Source organism: Prionailurus viverrinus, chromosome A3, assembly GCF_022837055.1.
Source record: "Prionailurus viverrinus isolate Anna chromosome A3, UM_Priviv_1.0, whole genome shotgun sequence".
Classification (NCBI taxonomy): domain Eukaryota; kingdom Metazoa; phylum Chordata; class Mammalia; order Carnivora; family Felidae; genus Prionailurus; species Prionailurus viverrinus.
This window is the reverse complement of record NC_062563.1, coordinates 92,155,186-92,177,446: the sequence shown is the minus strand read 5'-3', so window position 1 is coordinate 92,177,446 and position 22,261 is coordinate 92,155,186. Positions and strand designations below refer to the sequence as shown.

At 43.2% G+C, this 22,261-nt stretch overlaps 1 long non-coding RNA gene across 3 annotated transcripts in view; it reads right to left on the bottom strand.

The window, feature by feature from the left end:
• Positions 1 to 22,261, bottom strand: part of LOC125162749 (uncharacterized) — a 36,486-nt gene that overhangs the window by 12,978 nt on the left and 1,247 nt on the right. For all 3 annotated transcript variants that reach the window (XR_007151158.1, XR_007151157.1, XR_007151159.1), the window contains exons 2-4: positions 21,685 to 21,896; positions 20,396 to 20,538; positions 16,084 to 16,205 (exon numbers count right to left, since the gene is read on the bottom strand). This is a non-coding gene — a long non-coding RNA (uncharacterized LOC125162749). The remainder of the gene's footprint in view (positions 1 to 16,083; positions 16,206 to 20,395; positions 20,539 to 21,684; positions 21,897 to 22,261) is intronic.

Here is a 22,261-nt window from a genome sequence, read left to right as displayed (position 1 = left end):
TACTTGAACAAATCATAGCTGAGAACTTCCCTGATCTGGGGAAGGAAACAAGCATTGAAATCCAAGAGGCACAGAGAACCCCCTTCAGACACAACTTGAATAGATCTTCTGCATGACATATCATAGTGAAACTGGCAATACAGGGATAACAAGAAAATTCTGAAAGCAGCTAGGGATAAACAGGCTCTAACTTACAAATGGAGACCCATAAGACTAGTGGCAGACCTATCTACTGAAACTTGGCAAGCCAGAAAGGAATGGCAGGAAATTTCCAATGTGATGAACAGAAAAAATATACAGCTGAGAATCCTTTATCCAGTAAGTCTGTCATTCAGAATAGAAGGAGAGATAAAGGTCTTCCCAAACAAACAAAAACTGAAGGAATGCATCACCACTAAACCAGCCCTACAAGAGATCCTAAAGGGGATTCTGTGAGTGAAATGTTGCAAGGACCACAAAGTACCAGAGACATCACTACAAGCATGAAACCTACAGACATCACAATGACTCTAAACCCATATCTTTCTATAATAACACTGAATGTAAATGGACTAAATGCTCCAACCAAAAGACAGGGTATCCGAATGGATAAAAAAACAAGACCCATCTATTTACTGTCTACAAGAGACTCATTTTAGACCTGAGGACACCTTCAGATTGAAAGCGAGGGGATGGAGAACTATCTATCATGCTACTGGAAGTCAAAAGAAAGCTGGAGTAGCCATACTTAGATGAACTAGACTTTAAATTAAAGGTTGTAACAAGAGATGAAGAAGGGCATTATATAATAATTACAGGGTCTATCCATCAGGAAGAGCTAACAATTATAAATGTCTATGTGCCGAAATATATAAAACAATTAATCACAAACATAAGTAACCTTATTGATAAGAATGTGGTAATTGCAGGGGACTTTAATACTCCACTTACAACAATGGATAGATCATCCAGACACAGAATCAATAAAGAAACAAGGGCCCTGAATGAGACATTGGATCAGATGGACTTGACAGATATATTTAGAACTCTGCATCCCAAATCAACAGAGTGCTTTCTTTTTGAGTGCACATGGAACCTTCCCCAAGATAGATCACATACTGGGTCACAAAACAGCCCTTCATAAGTATAAAAGAATTGAGATCATACCATGCACACTTTCAGACCACAATGCTATGAAACTTGAAATCAACCACAGGGAAAAGTCTGGAAAACCTCTAAAAGCATGGAGGTTAAAGAACACTCTACTAAAGAATGAATGGGTCGGGGCGCCTGGGTGGCGCAGTCGGTTAAGCGTCCGACTTCAGCCAGGTCACGATCTCGCGGTCCGGGAGTTCGAGCCCCGCGTCGGGCTCTGGGCTGATGGCTCAGAGCCTGGAGCCCGTTTCCGATTCTGTGTCTCCCTCTCTCTCTGCCCTTCCCCCGTTCATGCTCTGTCTCTCTCTGTCCCAAAAATAAATAAACGTTGAAAAAAAAAAAAAAGAATGAATGGGTCAACCAGGCAATTACAGAAGAAACTTAAAATATATGGAAATTGGGGCACATGGGTGGCTCAGTCGGTTAAGTGGCCGACTTCGGCTCAGGTCATGATCTCGCGGTCCATGAGTTCGAGCCCCACATCAGGCTCTGAGCAGGCTCTGTGCTGACAGCTCAGAGCCTGGAGCCTGTTTCAGATTCTGTGTGTCTCTCTCTCTGGCCCTCCTCTGTTCATGTTCTGTGTCTCCCTGTCTCAAAAATAAATAAAACGTTAAAAATATATATATATATATATATGGAAACAAATGAAGATGAAAATACAACAATCCAAATGCTTTGGGATGCAGCGAAAGCAGTCCTGAGAGGAAAATACATTGCAATCCAGGCCTATCTCAAGAAACAAGAAAAATCCCAAATACAAAATCTAACAGCACACCTAAAAGAAATAGAAGCAGAACAGCAAAGACACCCCAAATCCAGCAGAAGAAGAGAAATAATAAATATCAGAGCAGAAATAGACAATATAGAATCTAAAAAAACTGTAGAGCAGATCAATGAAACCAAGAGTTGGTTTTTTTTTTTTCAACGTTTTTTTATTTATTTTTGGGACAGAGAGAGACAGAGCATGAACGGGGGAGGGGCAGAGAGAGAGGGAGACACAGAATCGGAAACAGGCTGCAGACTCTGAGCCATCAGCCCAGAGCCTGACGCGGGGCTCGAACTCATGGACCGCGAGATCGTGACCTGGCTGAAGTCGGACGCTTAACCGACTGTGCCACCCAGGCGCCCCAAGAGTTGGTTTTTTGAAAAAATAAAGGAAATTGATAAACCTCTAGCCAGGCTTCTCAAAAATAAAAGGGAGATTACCCAAATGGATAAAATCATGAGTTAAAATGGAAATATTACAACCAATCCCTCAGAAATACAAGCAATTATCAGGGAATACTATGAAAAATTGTATGCCAACAAACTGGACTACCTGGAAGAAATGGACAAATTCCTAAGCACCCACACACTTCCAAAACTCAAACAGGAAGAAATAGAAAACTTGAGCAGACCCATAACCAGTGAAGAAATTGAATCAGTTGTCAAAAATCTCCCAACAAATAAGAGTCCAGGACCAGATGGATTCCCTGGGGAATTCTACCAGACATTTAAAGCATATATAACACCTATCCTTCTCAAGCTGTTCCAAAAAACAGAAAGGGAAGGAAACTTCCAGACTCATTCTATGAAGCCAGCATTACTTTGATTCCTAAACCAGACTGAGACCCCCCCCCCCCAAAAAAAAGAGAACTACAGGTCAATATCCCTGATGAATATGGATGAAAAAATTCTCAGTAAGATACTAGCAAATCGAATTCAACAGCATATAAAAAGAATTATTCACCATGATCAAGTGGGATTCATTCCTGGGATGCAGGCCTGGTTCAAGATTCGCAAATCAATCAATGTGATACATCACATTAATAAAAGAAAAGAAAAGAACCATATGATCCTGTCAATCGATGCAGAAAAAGCATTTGACAAAATTCAGCATTCTTTCTTAATAAAAACCCTTGAGAATGTCAGGATAGAAGATACATACTTAAACATCATAAAAACCATTTATGTAAAGCCCACAGCTAAGATCATCCTCAATGGGGAAAAACTGAGAGCTTTCCCCCTGAGATCAAGAACACGACAGGGATGTCTACTCTCACCACTATTGTTTAACACAGCGTTGGAAGTTCTAGCATCAGCAATCAGACAACAAAAGGAAATCAAAGGATTCAGAATTGGCAAAGATTAAGTCAATCTTTCACTTTCTGCAGATGACATGATATTATACGTGGAAAACCCAACAGACTCCACCAAAAGTCTGCTAGAACTGATACATCAATTCAGCAAAGTTGCAGGATACAAAATTAATGTTCAGAAATCAGTTGTACTCTTATACACTAATAATGAAGCAACAGAAAGACAAATAAAGAAACTGATCCCATTCACAATTGCACCAGGAATCATAAAATACCTAGGAATAAACCTAACCAAAGATGTAAAAGATCTGTATGCTGAAAACTATAGAAAGCTTATGAAGGAAATTGAAGAAGATATAAAGAAACGGAAAAATATTCCGTGCTCATGGATTGGAAGAATAAATATTGTTAAAATGTCAATACTACCCAAAGCTATCTACATATTCAATGCAATCCCAATCAAAATTGCACCAGCATTCTTCTCGAAGCTAGAACAAGCAATCCTAAAATTTGTATGGAGCCAGAAAAGACCCCGAATAGCCAAAGTAATATTGAAAAGAAGACGAGAGTGGGAGGCATCACAATCCCAGACTTTAGCCTCTATTACAAAGCTGTAATCATCAACACAGCATGGTTTATTGGCACAAAAACAGACACATAGACCAATGGAATAGAATAGAGACTCCAGAATTGGCCCCACAAATGTATGGCCAACTAATCTTTGACAAGCAGGAAAGGATATCCAATGGAAAAAAGACAGTCTCTTTAACAAATGGTGCTGGGAGAACTGGACAGCAACATACAGAAGAATGAAACTAGACCACTTTCTTACACCATTCACAAAAACAAACTCAAAATGGACAAAGGACCTGAATGTGAGACAGGAAACCATCAAAACCCTACAGCAGAAAGCAGGAAAAAACCTCTCTGACCTCAGCCACAGCAATTTCTTACTTGACACATCCCCAAAGGCAAGGGAATTAAAAGCAAACATGAACTATTGGGACCTCATGAAGATAAAAAGCTTCTGTACTGCAAAGGAAACAATCAACAAAACTAAAAGGCAACCAACGGAATGGGAAAAGATATTTGCAAATGACATATCAGACAAAGGGCTCGTATCCAAAATCTATAAAGAACTCACCTGAAACACAAGTAATCCAGTGAAGAAATGGGAAGAAGACATGAATAGACACTTCTCTAAAGAAGACATCCATGGGGCGCCTGGGTGGCTCAGTCAGCTAAGCGTCCGACTTCAGCTCAGGTCACGATCTCGCAGTTTGTGGGTTTGAGCCCCGCATCAGGCTCTGTGCTGACGGCTCAGAGCCTGGAGCCTGTTTCAGATTCTGTGTCTCCCTCTCTCTCTGACCCACCCCGTTCATGCTCTATCTCTCTCTGTCTCAAAAATAAATAAACGTTAAAAAAAAATTAAAAAAAAAAAAAGAAGACATCCAGATTGCCAACAGGAACATGAAAAGATGCTCAACATTGCTCTTCATCAGGGAAATACAAATCAAAACCACACTCAGATACCACCTCACACCAGTCAGAGTGGCTAAAATGAACAAATCAGGAGACTATAGATGCTGGAGAGGATGTGGAGAAACGGGAACCCTCTTGCACTGTTGATGGGAATGCAAACTGGTGCAGCCGCTCTGGAAAACAGTGTGGAGGTTCCTCAAGAAATTAAAAATAGATCTACCCTATGACCCAGCAATAGCACTGCTAGGAACTTACCCAAGGGATACAGGAGTGCTGATGCATAGGGGCACTTGTGCCCCAATGTTTATAGCAGCACTTTCAACAATAGCCAATTATGGAAAGAGCCTAAATGTCCATCAACTGATGAATGGATAAAGAAATTGTAGTTTATATACACAATGGAATACTACTTGGCAATGAGAAAGAATGAAATATGGCCTTTTGTAGCAACATGGATGGAACTGGAGAGTGTGATGCTAAGTGAAATAAGTCACACAGAGAAAGACAGATACCATATGTTTTCACTCTTATGTGGATCCTGAGAAACTTGACAGAAGATCATGGGGGAGGGGAAGGAAAAAAAAAAAGTTAGAGAGGGAGAGAGCGAAAGCATAAGAGACTCTTAAAAACTGAGAAAAAACTGAGGGTTGATGGGGGGGGGCGGCGGGGGGAAAGGGTGGGGAGGGTAGGGTGATGGGCATTGAGGAGGGCACCTGTTGGGATGAGCACTGGGTGTTGTATGGAAACCAATATAACAATAAATTGCATATTAAAAAAATAAATAAAATTAAATTAAAGGTGCAGGAAAAATGGTTGCTTGATCTGTGTAGAATCCTTAAGAAGAAGCTACTGTATTTATATGCCTTGATATTATCAGCAAAGATGCATTTGTGATGTTAAAAATACCCCAGAAAATGAATTGAGCAGAAAGTATACAAGAAAACATCAACATCTCTGTCGACAATGTTTACGAAGGAAGAAAGTCATCCAGAATGAACAACTAAGTAAATGAACCAAGACAAGATCTGCAAAGACCTTGACTTAGGTTGTTCTATCTCCCTCTCACTTTCCCAAGGTAAGAAGAGACTGGCCACTCAGTGACAACACAGACCAGCCCAGCTGTGCACTCTCAGTGCAACAGCTCATTGTCCTGGTACCCAGGGAGGTGCGGGCCCACAAACACCTCTCCAGTAGCACCCATCAGAAATAATCCCTCATGGGGTGGTCATGTCACTGTCCCCCACCTTTGCAACATGCTTTCCTAGCAAACACTAACACTCTGAAACAAGTTGGTTTTTTTGTGTGTTTTTTAAAACTTTAAAAAAGTTTTATTTATTTTTGAGAGAGCAAGGGCACAATCAGGAGAGGGGCACAGAGAGAGGGAGAGAGAGAATCCCAAGCAGGCTCTGCAGTGTCCATGCAGAGCCTGATGTGGGGCTTGAACCCACAAAACATGAGGTCATGAACTGAAATCAAGAATCGGATGCTTAACCTACTGAGCCACCCAAGCTCCCCTGTTTTTTTTTTTTTTTCAAGAAAAAACTTGGATTCTATTGATTAGTTTTGTCTTTTCTTTTCTTTTCTTTTCTTTTTCTGAGAGAGAGATGAGGGAGAGAGTGAGAGGGAGAGAGAGAAGCAGGGCTCATGCAAGGCATGGCTAGAGCTCACCTAAAGTGGGGCTAGTGCTCACCCCGTGCGGGACTCGAACTCACGAACCATGAGATCATGACCTGAGCTAAAATCAGATGCTTAACCAACTAAGCCATCCAGGCACCCCTCTTAAAGAAATTTTAATCTCTTAGCTCCACATTAGCAAAATACCGCTTTGTAGTCATTTACAAGTCACTAGATTTAGCCTCTAGCACTAATATTCCTTTGATCAATTTATCAAAGAAGATGTGAGGGGTTGCTGATTGTGGAATGGTATTTTGTAGTGAGTACATCTTCAAAGTGGCAGAAATCTAACTAAATAGTAATCAATTAATGCTATTCCCAGGCCTCTCCTCTGAGGGGCGTTGGCATCAGCCAACCAAGGGGGTGTCTTCAGGTCAAGACCACGCTTGCAGAAACTGTGTGCTAGGTATTATTGATCCTGGTATATGCAAAGAACACTGAGCTTAATAACATGTTCAAAGCCACTTTCACTCAGCTAAATGACTGTTTGATTCAAGCCAGGTCTATCAAATCCCTAAACCTGTGCTTTTCAGAGCAGGGAAGAGAGAAAATTTGGTGAACGTGGAGTCTGAGGGTAGAACACCAATCCTTACCCCTTCCCAACTGCAACCAGTGACCTGGTCCACTGCATGTCTTAAGCATCTGGCTGAGATTATATTCAAAGAAATGCATTTGTTGGTTAAAAAGAAAGAAAATAAAAGAAAAACCCTACTCAGATAATTTAAGGCTGTGTTAAATAAGCATGGATGGTTATTATCAAAATTCTCAGCCTATAATAGTGATTCTCAAGTTTTGTATTCTTAAGAAGCAGCTTGGATATTTGGTTAACCTGGAGATTTCTAAGCCCCACCCTCAGAGATCTGATTGAATGGTCTGGGGAGTTTAACAGGTATCCCAGGAGAATTTGCTGCAGGTGCGGAGAGAGCTGCATTTTAAAAAACTAAGCAAAGATATTTTGAAATAAATACAAGCTGTGAGTGCAAGAAGTGGTCCAATGTTCTCCATTGAGTGCAAGTGCCATCCCTTTGGAGAGCCCTCCTTAAATGGCCCAGCAAAGCGGTGTCTTACATCCCCGATCTCCAGCCTGATTTGAGGTCTGAGAGAGAAGAGTTACTGCAATGGGAGAAAGAAGATGAGTCTTGGGATCCAGTATAAACTCCCCCATGTAAGACAGAGGCTAATGAACAAGGGACACGTAGAGAGAAAAGTTAGGGTGTTCCAAAACCAGCAGAAAGGAGACCCTCAATAAGAAGAACAAGTGAAAGAAACAAAAGAAATGAGCAAAGAAATTATCCTCCTGAAGAATATCGAGTAGTATTACTGCAGAACTCAGAGGCAGGCATAATTCTAATCTACGAATCATGGCCTGACAGCCAGCTCCAGTCCAGTCCTTTTCCACTGGGAGCCAGGTTCTGAGAATCCTTCCTCCTTGGACTCAACATTGCTGACACATCCCAGAAAGGATTAAGGATAAGAATGTGAGGTCCATGAAGCAGCAGTGATGGGATTAGTGGTAGTCCCAGGTTTTTTGTTTTTTGTTTTTGCAGGAGGAGTTATATGCAGCAATCTGTAGGTAGGGGGAGTTTGAAGCTGTGTTTGCTAAGGGCATTATGAGACATTGACAAAAATTATAATCTGCATCAAATTTATCTCCCAGATAGAGATAAGTGAGAAGGGTTTGTGGTTTAAATGCCTCTCCCCAGCCGCCGTGTTCTAACACATGGGATAGAACTTGATGATTGGTTGGTTTTATTATCTTTCTCTGCCTTGCTGTTTCTCCCAGGAGAGAGAGAAGCTATGAAAGTTCCAGGGTTGTTAAGTTTGCACTTGCCAAGGTTTGGTCCAGCTCATATCAGGGAGAGTGTGCTGTTCCTGGTGGAGCCAGGACTACCAGCCACAGACTATCTGTACAGGCGGATCATCAAGGCCACAGACAGGCTTCAATGGAGAAGCATGGCCAAACTAGAATGACCAGTGGTCTGTGTGTGTGTTAGTAGATTGTTTCCCACAGATGCTACCAGTCCATGTAGGCCATGAGTGGTTCCCAAACATGGCTGTTCCCTCTTAGTCCCTTGTGTGGAATTCTTCTGATATGTTTCTTATATGTCCAGAGACCGCTGGCTTGCTGGTCATCTCCACACAATCTCCCAGGGGGATCTCAAATTTGCCATGTTCCAAATTAAATTAATCATTTCCTACCTATCCAGATACGCTCCTGTATTTCTATCTTGATGGATGAAATACTCAGCCATTCAGCTGCCCAAACCACAATGTTAGGATCCTCATTCACTCCTCCCTCTGGCCTACCCTGGATCTACCAACCAAGACCTGTCTTATTAGTTTTACTTCATAAATGTTCCTCACACCCATCTTCTCCTCTGGATCCTTTAGCCACTGCTCTGGCTTAGGTCTACATTATTTCTTCAGTAGATCTGCAATCACTTCCTTACTGATCTCTCTTCCAAAGTTTTTCAAAGGAGAAAGGGCTATTGGCATTTTGAGAAGGACAGGTGTGCATTTGTGTACAATTTCCCAGTACTCTATGACTTTTAGCATCCATAGATGCATGCATGACATGTGGGCCCCTCTGATTGTAAGGACAATCTCTCCTCCCACAGATGGTGCTGGAAAGGTGTTTTAGTGCTGATCAAAGACCCAGGGATATCGAGGGAGCAAAGTGGAACCATAGGAACTGTCAGGGGGGAACTGAGACAAATCTGGAAGCAAGACCTGTCTCCTGAGGGGACTTTTATACCCTCCTGGTGTAGGAATATGCTCCTCCAAGGGCCTTAGATACAGCAGGCATCACATTTCTACTCTACCACGCCCTGTCCTCCTTCAGCTGTGTCTTTGGTCTCTTTCTTTTCCTCTTCTCATTCTACATATTACCCCAGGAGACTGATTTTACTCGCAAGCCCCCGCCTCCAAGCTAGAAGCTGAATTCTTTTCAGTTTGGGTGGAAGGAAACCCCCCCTAGTCTGGCAAAAAAACACCCCCCGATATTAATTGACCTAAGGACTGGATCCCAACCTGTCAAAATATGCCAACATATGGTCCCATGGGAGGCACACCTAGGGATCCAGACACACTTGGACAGGCTACTCAAATGGGGACTTCTAAAATGATGCCAGTCCCCATGGAATACTCCTCTGCTGCCCATGAAAAAGCCTGGGACAAATGGTCACCACGCTGTACAGGACCTAAGAACCATTAATGAAGCAGTCATCACATTGCATTCAGCATTGTCTAATCCATACACTCTACTAGAATTCAGACCCTTGGAAGCAAGATGGTTCACATGCCTAGATTTAAAAGACACCTTCTTCTGTCTCCAGCTAGCACCTAATAGCCAACTCCTATTTGCTTTTGAATGGGAAAACCCTACCACAGGGCAAAGGAACAGTTCACTGGGACTAGACTGCCACAAGGATTCAAAAATTCACCAACCTTATTCAGTGGGGCGCTGGCATCTGATTTAGCCAGGTTTCTGGGACGGGACCTAGGATGTGTCCTCCTTCAGTATGTGGACGATCTTCTGCTAGTCAGTCCCACACAGACCCAGTGCTGGGAGTGAACCAGGGCCCTACTCAGGCTACTAGCAGGATACTGGGTATCAAAGAAAAAGGCACAGGTTTGCCAGCAGGAAGTTAAATATTTGGGCTTTAAAATTTACCCAAGGCAAACAGTTGCTGGGAATTGAAAGGAAACAGGCAGTCTGTGCCATTCCAGCTCCCACTATCTGCCAGCATGTCTGAGAGTTCCTGGGAGCAGCAGGATTCTGTTGAATATGGATCCCAGGGTTCTTGGAGTTGGCCAGACCTCTATATGAGGCACTAAGGGGGAGGAGAGAGCACCCCTTTTTTGGCAGAGGAGAGAGCACTCCTTTTATGGGGCCCTAATCAAGAAAAGGCATTCGAAACTATAAAAACAAAACTCTCAGAGACACCAGCCTTGGGACTCCCAGATGTATCACGAGATTTCAACCTGTTTGTACATGAGAAGAATGGGGTGACTCTGGGGGTTCTCACCCAGGAATTTGGAGCTTGGTGAAGACTAGTGGCATACCTTTCAATGCAGACTGACTCAGTTGTAGCAGGATGGTCACCCTATCTGAGGGTCACTGGCAGCCACCACACTTTTAATCAAGGAAGCAGACAAATTCACGTTGGGGCAAAACCTAAATGTTAAGGTTCCCCATTTCTGTTATTACCTTGATGGATGCCAGAGGGCGACACTGGCTAATGCATACTCTGGTGATACATTATCAGGGACAGCTATGTGAGAACCGACGACTAAGATTGGAAGCTGTAAAAACTCTAAACTCTGCCACTTTCTAGTCTGCAGTGGCGGGGGCCCCCAGAACATGATTGTCTACCAGTACTTGATGAAGTCTATCAACCTATTAGACAGGCCCTTACAAAATCCTGACCTCGTCCAGTACACCCACAGCAGCAGCTTCATGAACAAAGGCAAAAGATACGCTGGTTATGCAGAAGTCTCTGATTTTGAGGTCATGAAAGCAGCCCTTCTACAAGGATGGTCAGCCCAAAGAGCAGAACTGTGGGCCCTAAGAAGAGCACTAGAACTCAGTAAAGACAAACGGGCCAACACGTACACTGACTCGCACTATGCCTTGGCCGCTGTACATGTACATGGGGCTCTATACAAGGAGAGAGGACTTTTGACTGCAGGAGGAAGAGAGATCAAAAATTGGGAAGAAATCCTAAATGCCCTTTTAAGGGCAGTCTGGGAACTGAGGGAGGTAGCAGCCATCCACTGCAAGGGACACCAAGGAGGAAAGGACTCAGTGTCAGAAGGTAACCGATGAGCCGACACCACATCTAAACAAGCAGTGGAAAAAGAAACAACAACCTCAACAATCATGCTGTCCTCAGAACTGCCAACTTCCCCAAGGTACACAATCCATGAAACAAAATGGGCACAATAGGAAAAAGGAGGCCAGACAAAAGACAGATGGTGAGTACTTCCAGACCAGAGAGTCTATACATACCAGAGCAGCTAGCCCATCGGGTGGTTCTCCAACAGCAGGAGCTCACCCACTTAGGAAAAACTGCCCTTGAAACCTTATTGAGTTGTTACTATGTAATTGCTCAACTCTTGTCCCTCCATGCCTCAGTCTTTCAATGCTGCCTCCTCTGTGCTCAAAATAATGCCAAACAAGTCCCCACTGGGCCCATGGAAATCCAATGCTGTGGTCAGGCACACTGCGAAGATTTAGAGGTAGACTTTACCAAAATAAGACCCAGTAAAGGATACAAATATCTTTTGGTATTCATCTGCATGTTTTGGGGCTGGGTTGAAGCCTATCCCACATATATAGAAAAGGCAAGAGAAATAACCAAGGCCCTGCCAAGGGATATCATTCCCAGACATGGTATGCCATTAACCACAGGCTCAGACAATGGCCCAGATTTCGTGGCCAAGTTGGTGCAGCAAGTAGCCAAAGCCCTAGGTATCCAATGGAACTTACATGCAGCTACCAGCCCCAGAGTTCAGGGAAAGTGGAATGTATGAACCAGACCCTTAAATCAGCCATGGCAAAACTATGTCAGGAAACTAACTTGCCCTGGCCAGATATACTAACTCTTCTCTGAATATGCTCTACACACTGGGCAAAAATGGGATTATCCCCATTCGAGATCCTATATGGAAGACCCTTCCACTAGCCAAATTCAAGGGGGACCTGACAGAGCTATGGAATTTAGAAATACAAAAACAACTACAAGGACTAGAGAAAACTGTATTTGAGACACATAGATGAGTGACAGAATACCTATTTCCCTAGGAATAACTGTACACCTCCACAAACCTGGGGATCAGGTTTGGATAAAAGATTGGAAGAAGGAACCCACTTACACCTACCTTGAAGGGTCCTTATTTAAGTGTGCTAACCACGCCCACAGTTCTCAAGGTTGCAGGACTAACCACCTGGATCCACCATTCCCGAGTAAAGGCAGACCACCTGTCACCTGACAACCACTCAAAATGGAAAGTAACTGCTAACCAGGATAATCCTCTCCAGACCCCCCTTAAGAAGATAGCAGATGATAAGTGGCCTGCAGCCAACACCTGAGAACTCTCTGTAACCAGAAGCTTGAGGAAAATCAAGCAACTTAAATGAACTACAACAAATCGTTCTTTCTCAGATTTCCTTGTCATCCCCTACCTACTTCTCTTTCCATACTTGTTGCTATACTCTTTGCTGTAGGGCTGGACCTGCTAACTGCCGAAAGGGGAGGACTATGTCTTTTCCTACATGAAGAATGTTGCTTCTATGTCAACCAATTGGGGATAGTCCGAAAATGGTCCAGCCGTTAAGGGAGTGAATCAACAAAGACAGGAATTAGCAGATTCATGGAACTCTTGGAGCAACTTATGGAATTGGGCATCTTGGCTCCTCCCTTTAGCTGTCCTCCCCTAATGCTTTTCAGAGCCCTCCTGTGTGGTCCTTATATTCTTAATATACTAACCAGGCTTGTTTCCTCTCATCTAGAAGTTATAAAAGTCCAGATGATGCTCCAGTTGGACCATCCTAGCTGTTGCTACTCTCCTTTGGATGATGAAGAACCCTAACTGCCTCACCCCTCCCTTCAGTGTCCCTGTCCAGCAGGAAGAATCCAGAATGGTCTTTGCCCCTCCTCCCATGGCAGCAAAGGGTTCCCTGGCCCCCACAAACTGATTTTCTCTAAGTCTGCCACAGCAGCTTGAGAATTAAGAGGGGGAAATGAGAAGAAAATCTAGTAAAAACAAGATAAAAGGGGCCAGCCAGATGTCCAAGGCTGGATACTCCCCCTGCATACTTTTGGCTTCTGTAATCTTGTTTGCTTCCTATGTCTACCAACTGCAAAGTACCACTGATAGGTGTCCCCTCCCCTTTTTCTTTTGTCTCTCAACCCCCTACCATCCCAGCCATAAAAGGAGGCCGATGTCAAGGTTCAGGGCTCAGACTTTGGAGGTGACTCTGCTGGGCCGGCACAAGTGCACAATAAACAGTCTTCTCTGATTCCCTGAGTGTGTGTCACTTGTCTTTTCCTGGGTGCCGAGTATTTGCTGTAACACAGGGTGGGCTCAGAGAAAGAAAGTGTGGGGCAGGCAGTACCCTCTGGCCTCTTTAGGTCTTAAGCTTATAGTATTGGGGCTCTGCTGAGGCTGTTTAAAATGTTGGGTAGACAAAGGGGTTCCAGGTGGAAAGACAGACATCCAGTATGGATTTGACAAATTTCTTTTTTGTTTTAATAGTATTTTTTAAGTTTGGCAGGGTGGGGGGTGGGGTGGGCAGAGAGAGAGAGAAGGAGAGAATCCCAGCCAGGCTCTGCACTGTTATTACAGAGCTGGATGTGGGACTTGAACTCACAAAACATGAGATCATGACCTGAGATGAAATCAAGATTCAAACCCTTAACAGACTGAGTCACCCAGGCACCCCTTGACAATCTTCTTAAGAACTAAACCTGGCAGACAGAGTAGTAGAAACCAACTTGGGATCTTTATTTCAAACATTACTCACAGTATGCCCTCAACAAAAGTTACTTCAAGAATTTAGAGGCACCTGGGTGGCTCAGTAGGTTAAGCGACCAACTATGGCTCAGGTCACGACCTAACAGTTCATGGGTTTGAGCCCTGCATCAGGCTCTGTACTGACAGCTTGGAGCCTGGAACCTACTTCAGATCCTGTGTCTCTCTTTCTCCCTGCCCCTCCTCCACACATGCTCTGTCTCTCAAAAATAAATAAACATTAAATAAAAAAAATTTTTTTTAAATGAACATGATAGAAATGTGGTAAAAAAAAAAAAAAGAAAAAATAGGACATAAAAACTCAAGTTTACAAAATTTCTTTTTTTTTTAATGTTTATATATTTTTGAGAGAGAGAGAGAGACAGTGCAAGTAGGGAAGGGGCAGAGAGAGAGGGAGACACAGAATCCAGAAACAGTCTCCAAGCTCTGAGCTGTTCAGCAGAGAACCAAATGTGGGGCTCAAACTCATAAATCAGGAGATCATGACCTGAGCTGAAGTTGGACACTTAACCAAGCCACCCAGGCGTCCCATACAAAATTTCTTTCTTTTTTTTTTTTAAGTTTGTTTATTTATTTTGAGAGAGACAGAGACAGTGTGAGTGGAGGATAGAGAGCGAGAATCCCAAGCAGGTTCCAATCTGCCAGTGTAGAGCCTGCTGCAGGACTCCAACTCATGGAACCGTGAGATCATGACCTGAGCCAAAACCAAAAGTCGGATGCTTAACTGACTGAGTCACCTGGGTGTCCCTCAAATTTACAGAATTTAAAAGCAGATAGTATGGGGACTGAGTAGGTCCTAGGGGAATTACTATGTGGACCCACAACAAACATTTAGTGAGCACTTACTGGGTGTCAAACATGCTAGGAACTGGAAATGAACGGTGGAATAAGACATCCTTGGCCTCCTGGAGGTGCTGTTATAGAGCATGCCTTTCTCATAGGGCATGAATCCTCCCTTTCTCTTTCTTCTCTACTAGGGATTTTCTGACCATCCTTCCAGACTAAATTCAAATCTTACTTGCTCTATGAAACCTTGTCCAACAGCTCTACGAAAAAAGAAAATTATCTCTTTCTTCTCTTTGCTTCTAGAGCATTCTTTTAAACTTGTTTTATGTTTTTTGTGTTTTATTGCTATTATTTGTTTCTATTTTTGTCTCCTCCACAGAGTGTGTGTAAGAGAAACACTTTGTGCTGTTTGGATTTGACTCTGTTAGATTCATGATGTTAATTAAAATTTGACTCACAAGTGGGTTTTGAAAGCAGTAGATTGTGTGCAGTATATTTTAAAAATGGAGAAGAGAACAGAAACCATCAAAGTGATGCAGACATTATGAGGATGAATAACGTCTCATGAAATTTGTTTCTGTTATCTATTTGGTTGTCCTGAGTCACAATAAAATGTTCTTATTGAGGATAAGTAAAATAACAAACAAACAAACAAACAAACAAACAAATAAATGGAGGCTCAGAGAGTTGGTGTAGACCCTAGGAAGAAAACTATATCCGGAGATTCTGAATCTTTCAAACTATGACGGGATCTGCACCATACAGAGAGCAATGGGCCAACTGATACAAGTTCATAGCTTAAATGAGAAATAAAAGAACCAAGGGTTTTGATGGAGGCAACAAACTATGTCTGTGAAGATGGTAAATATTTTAGATTTTGTGGGCTATAAGGTGTCTGTCATAACTACTCAACTCTGCCATGGTAAGGCCAAAGGAGTCACAGACAATATGTAAATGAACGAATGTAACTGGATTCCAATAAAATTTGAATTTCGTATATATTCAGGTGTCATGAAATATTATTCTTCTTTTGATTTTTTCAATTATTTAAGAATGTGAAAGCCATTCTTAGCTAATCATGTTTTAAAATATACCATTTCTTTTAAGTAAAATGTTTATTTATTTATTTTGAGTGAGAGAGAGTGTGAGTGGGGAAGGGAAAGAGAGGGAGGGAGACAGAGAATCCTGACCAGGCTCCTCACTGTCAGCACAGAGCCCAATGCGGGGCTCAAACTCATGAACCATGAGATCATGACCTGAACCGAAACTAACAGTCAGATGATTTACCCACTAAGCTACCCAGGCGCTCCTAAAATATACCAGTTAATAGAAAATATGAGGTCTAGTAAGGTCTACACATCAGATGACTGCCACTAAAAAGACTGTTACTCACAGTTCCCAAGAGGAAAGGGTCCATCATGTCAAGGGATGGGGGAGGAGAGAGCACACAGGAAGCACTAGGGTCACTCCAGAGAACAGGGAGAAATTGCAGGCAAAATCCCTTTTTTCTGGTTTCTGTGGGAAGGAATGAGTGAGTCAGGGTAAGCATGCTTAGGATTGGCTACTTTGAATAATTTCAGCAGGCTCTGGGGCACAGGGTCTGGCCCTGGTTATCTAGTACCTGGCCCTGGGGGGATTAGGGCAGGTGGATAGTGGTCTGGAGTGTGAAAGCCCAATAAAGGGGATGGTTGGGTGTGTGGGCTCTAGACTGGTTGGTTTGTATTTGAACAGTGTGCTCATACGTCTTTAAGAATTGACTAATTCAGGGAAGGCCAGGGTCCAGGTGTCAGAGCATCAGAATACAGAAAATAAAAGACATGGTTAACACACACGGACCGTGTGAAAACAGGGGCAGGAGGGGCACGTGGGTGACTCAGTCATTTAAGTGTCTGACTCTTGATTTCAGCTCAGGTCATGATGGTTTGTGGGATCCAGTCCTGTGTGGGCTCTGACAGTGTGGAGACTGCTTGGGGTTATCTGTCTCCCTCTCTTTCTCTGCCCCTCACCTGCTCAAGCAATTGATCTCTCTCTCTCAAAATAAATAAATACACATTAAAAAAATTAAAAACAAAATAGAAGGCAGGCCAGATTTGGCCCATGGGCTATAGATTGCCATCCCATGGGTTAAGAGCCCAAAGATAACGTTGAATGTCACACACGCAGTTGTTGTGAAAAATAAGTATTTTATAGCAAATTAATAAATGTGCCAAATCATGAAGCTTCTTGATTCTTGCACATAAACATTAAAGAGAGAAATCATAATTTAGGATAGTAAGAAACACCTGCATCCATTCCAACTTAAGGAAGACCTCATCTTATTTGGCCTATGTATTCTGTTCATTCTGCCTCTCTAGTCCTCAGAACATGATATTCCCTAACCTGCACTATCTGTCTTTACTGAGAAGGGCAATAGCTAGAACAGAACTAGGAATTCGCAAAGTAGTTGTCAACATGGTTATATCTGCACAAGCCCTCTAGTAGAATATTAGTGAAATCTCTGTCATCTCATCATTTTACCCAAGACTAAATTGAAGTTTTTAGAGTTCATAATCTAATTATACCATTGTGAATCCCTGAAGGCAAGGATACTGTTTTCCTTCCCATTACTTCCTCCTCCTCCTCCTCCTCCTCCTCCTCCTCCTCCTCCTTTAGAGTAGAATTTAGTGATTTATCACTTACATACCACACCAAGTGCTCGTCCCAACAAGTGCCCTCCTTAATGCCCACCACGCATTTAGCCCATCCCCCCCACCCAACACCCTTCCAGCAACCCTCAGTTTGTTCTCCGTATTTAAGAGTCCCTTATGGTTTGCCTCCTTCTCTGTTTTTATCTTATTTTTCCTTCCCTTCACCCATGTTCATCTGTTTTGTTTCTTAAATTCCAAATATAAGTGAAATCATATGATTTTTATCTTTCTCTGAGTTATTTTGCTTAGCATGATACATTCTAGTGACATCCATGTTGTTGCAAATGGCAAGATTTCATTCTTTTTGATTGCCAAGCAATATTCCATTGTATATATATTACATCTTCTTTATCTGTTCATCAGTCAATGGACATTTGGGCTCTTTCCATAATTCAGCTATTGTTGATAGTGCTGCTATAAACATTGGGGTGTATGTGCCCCTTCGAATCAGCATTTTTGTTTCCTTTGGATAAATACCTAGTAGTACAATTGCTGATTTGTGGGGTAGCTCTGTTTTTAATTTTGTGGGGAACCTCTATACTATTCTCCAGAGTGGCTGCACCAGTTTGCACTCTCACCAGCAGTGCGAAAGTGCTTCCCTTTCTCCACATTCCCGCCAACATCTATTGTCTCCTGATTGTTCATTTTAGCCATTCTGACAGCTATGATGTGGCATCTCATTGTGGCTTTGATTTGTATTTCCCTGCTGATGAGCGATGTTGAGCATCTTTTCATATGTCTGTTAGCCATCTGGATGTCTTCTTTGGAAAAGTGTCTATTCATGTCTTCTGCCCATTTCTTCACTGGATTATTTGTTCACTGGGTGTTGAGTTTGATAAGTTCTTTATAGATTTTGGATACTAACCCTTTAACTGATATGTCATTTGCAAACGTCTTTTCCCATTCTGTGTCTCCCTCTCTCTCTCTGCTCCTCCCCCATTCACATTCTGTCTCTGTCTCTCTCTCAAAAATAAACATTAAAAATTAAAACTTAAAAAATGAGCTTTTAAAAAAACTACGTATGTGTTCATTTCACAATGGAATAAGAAACGGATGCACAGTCCACACCCAGCTCTTCTCTCCATCCTGTGCCTTTTGTGGAGTGTTGCTGGACAGCTGTAGTATAGTGCCCAGCATGTGGGCTCCAGAGCCACAGTACTAGGGTTCATATGCTGTGCCTTGTGACTTTGGGTCTCAGTTTCCTCATATGGAAAATGGGGATAGTAATAGCACCCATCTCCTATAATTGCTCTGAAGACGTGATGAGCAAATACATGCACAATATTCAGAATGGTGTCTGCAACACAGTAAGGCCCAAATCAGTGTTAACTATCATTACTATTTGTACATGATGTTAATACCTAAAAGAAAACATAGCAAGCATAATGACATGAAATGGTTATAAAAGTCTGCTTACAGTGTGGTGTTGAGTTGTGACACAGGTTAGAAGACTTTCCATTCAAAATAACAAAAAGAAAATAGTTGTGTTGCTCAAAACCATACTCTAGCTATGGGAAGATCCTGGTTCTGCAAACCATGTCCTTCCAGGCTCTGGAAGGCCTACGTTTGGCTCTGTTTAGACTGCCCTCTGGTGGAGAGCTTGCAAGAGGGCTGGAGGCTACAGGACCACCATATTCTCACTTAACACAACAAAACAAAAACACATAGACAAACTCCCCTTCACTGCTTGCAGAAAGTGATTTTTTAATGCAACTGTCTCACTAGCCAACAGCCCACAGCATGGGTTGTGGTGTGGACTCTGGGTTCTGATTGTCAAATATGCCCTCCTTGTGAGGCCCACTGAGCTCTGCCATGCTTTTCAGTGCACAAAGCATTGGTTTAATCCTTACCAATGTGCGATGGGCACATTGATCCCCGTTTTAATGATGAGGACACTGAGATTTATAGAAAATCAATGACATGCTCAACATCACACATCAATAATGTATTGGGTTGTCTGTTATTCTTTTTTTTTTTTTTTTTTTTTTTTTTTTTTTTGAGAGAGAGAGAAGGTGGGGTGGGGAGAGAATCTCAACCAGGCTCCATGCTCAGCACAGAGTCTGACACAGGGCTCAGTCCCACAACCCTGGGATCATGACCTGAGCCAAAATCAAGAGTTGGGTGCTTAACTGACTGAGCCACCCAGGTGCCCCTGGGTCATCCATTATTCACTGTGCCAAGTAGACCCAGGGACAAGGAGCTGAATAATCCCCTCACAAGGGCTCAGGGAGCGCTATGAGAAAACCATTACGTGTAATGGTTGCTGGGGTAAGAGCTGGCCCAGTGGCCTGGGGGAATGGTCAGAAATGGCACTTATACAGACCTGGAAGAGTCTTATACAGTCCCGAGGAAGAGTCCCCAGAAGTGGAGCAACTGAACTCAGTCTTGAAATAGGAGTGGCACCTTGCCAGATGACAACATCTGGGGAATATAGGCCTCCTGAAAGGCCTGGGGAGTAAAACCTCCCTTGTAATATAATACCTTGTAAGACACATGGGACCCAGCATAAACTATAATATACATTTAATCTTTTTACTTTGATCATTAAGTTTAAATTTTTAAAATTATTACTTTTTCACAAACAATTTGAGTTCATTATTAAAATCCTGAAAATTACAGAAACACAAATAATAAATATTTTGGTTTACATAGTTCAGATCCTTTTTGTCTGCATAAAGAACAGTGTATATATCAACCCAACGAGAAGTCAGGAACATTCTCCTGTGTCAACACACATGCACATTCAACACATTCTTAACGTTTGCCGATAGTTGAACCACAATTCATTTGGCTGCTACCCTGCTGGTGGACATTAGGGCCATTTACTGAACAACTCAGAAGCTATGCCAAGCTGAGCTGGAGAATGGGGCTGAGATACAAGCAAGCTGGGGACAAATCAAGTAATAATTACTCAGTGACCCACCCTTGCCTTTCTTATAAGTTATTTGCCTTAGATTTAACTGAGATTCTGAAAACTAATCTGGGTATTTTGCAAGAAGAACAAATAAGCAGAAGTACCCTTTGAAACCTTAAATGTAGACGTGGGTTGTATGCAGTGAAATCTCAGAGCCGGGCTGAAGTGGCCCCTGGGGAACAGGTGGGTGTGTGAAGGCACCAGACTGGTGATCTTCCTGAGGATGAGTTTGTTATGGGAGTAGAACCTGAAATGGAATATAACCCTGTTTTAAAAAAGAAACAAAAATATTCCGATGTCACTTTATCTTGTTTTGAAAATGAAATTTGTGTCTACAAAAGTGTGGTGTGCTTATATCCTAATGAAGCCTTACAAGACTCTCTGAGCTCCAACATAGACATGAGTACTTTAAAGATTCCCAATGGTGTGACCTTGAAATCAACACACCTTGGCTACTTCTTCCCCCTCTTCCCCTTTTCTTCACCCTCTCCCAGTTGCTTGATTACCAACTTTGTGCCAGATGTATTGCAGGCACTGGGGATACATATGGAAACACACAGACCTTACCTGTGAAGACCTTTTGCACAGTCCCTGGGCCAATGGCAAATCTACAAATGCGCATGTGAGGGCCGTGTGTGTAGGTCTGAGGGAAGCAAGTACAACGGTGTCGATGGAGGTCAAAGAGCTTTACCGAGCAGCTGACGTTTGAGTAGAATCTTGCCAGGAAGCAAGGGGGAGATGCTTGTGCAAAGGCACCAAGGGTGAAATCATGAGAAGTACACAGAGAGAAGTTAATGGCACCCGGAGTGCTGGGAGTCTGCTGGAGGTGCAGCCAAGGCTGGAGAGTGAACAGGGCTTTCTACAGAGACAGACTCAGCCTTTCTGCCACACCCAGTGAGGAGGCATCAAAGGACTTAGTGAAGAAATTACAGTATGTGATCACTCATGATGTTTCTTGGTTCCTTTCCTGCAAGCATACTCCACCCTGAAATGGCCTTCCCAATCCCATCCTCCTCTTCATCTGGCTAACTCTGATTCATTCTTTAAGTTTCAGCTCAAAGGTCACTTCCCCCAAGAGTCTCTACCAGAGACATCCCTTCTAGTTCTGACACCGCTACTCAGTACCCACATCATGGCCTACCATGATGGGCCTCCGTCACCTGTAAAACGAGGATCACAACATTGTCCCACTTCTAGGCAGGGACAGGATGTGAGGAGGAAGGGAAAGGGATTGCAGACGATGGTTACTGTTGATTGGTCTGTCCCTGGAAACACGACAGCAGCAGGGAGATGACTGTGGAGGCAGGTTGCAGTCCTGAGAAGACTGGATGTTGCGTGGGGGGCTGCTCGGGGGCAGAGGTGGGATGTGAGTCATTGGGGGAAGAGTTGGTACCTTGCAGATGGCTTGGGGATGGCGGTGGGGCAGAGATAGAGAGCTGAGAACCGCTGTGACAGGGAGAATCAGGGAAGTTCAGGCCCAGAACTGCCTCTTCAGCCTCCTCCCCAGGCCCTGAAGAGCATCAGCAGGTTTGGGGCAGCCCCTGGAGAGTGGTGTCCTCTAAGAGCTGGGCAGAGCCTCAGGGGGCAGGCCGTCACCATGGAGTCCTCAATGAAGAGAGGAAGAGAGAGAGAGGGAGCACCTCAGAGATCTCTGAACTCAAGAGCACCCAGTCTGCCGTGATCCCCAGGGGTTGGGCTACTTCCTGTTCCCACTAAGGGTCACAGTGGAGGCACTAAACTTTCTCTAGCAGGCTCTGGAGGGTAGAAGATTTAGCTCCTCAGCAGGGAGTGATGCAGACGGAGTTGCATCGGTAATGATTTGTTGCATATATTGCAACTTCTGTGTTGAACAAACCCAAGTGGGACATAATCAAAATATATGTTTATTTTTGCTCTACCACCTTTTAAAATTTGCTTGGGACCCTTGACTTTTCCACTCTCACTCGGACCATAACAGTCTTGCAATCACT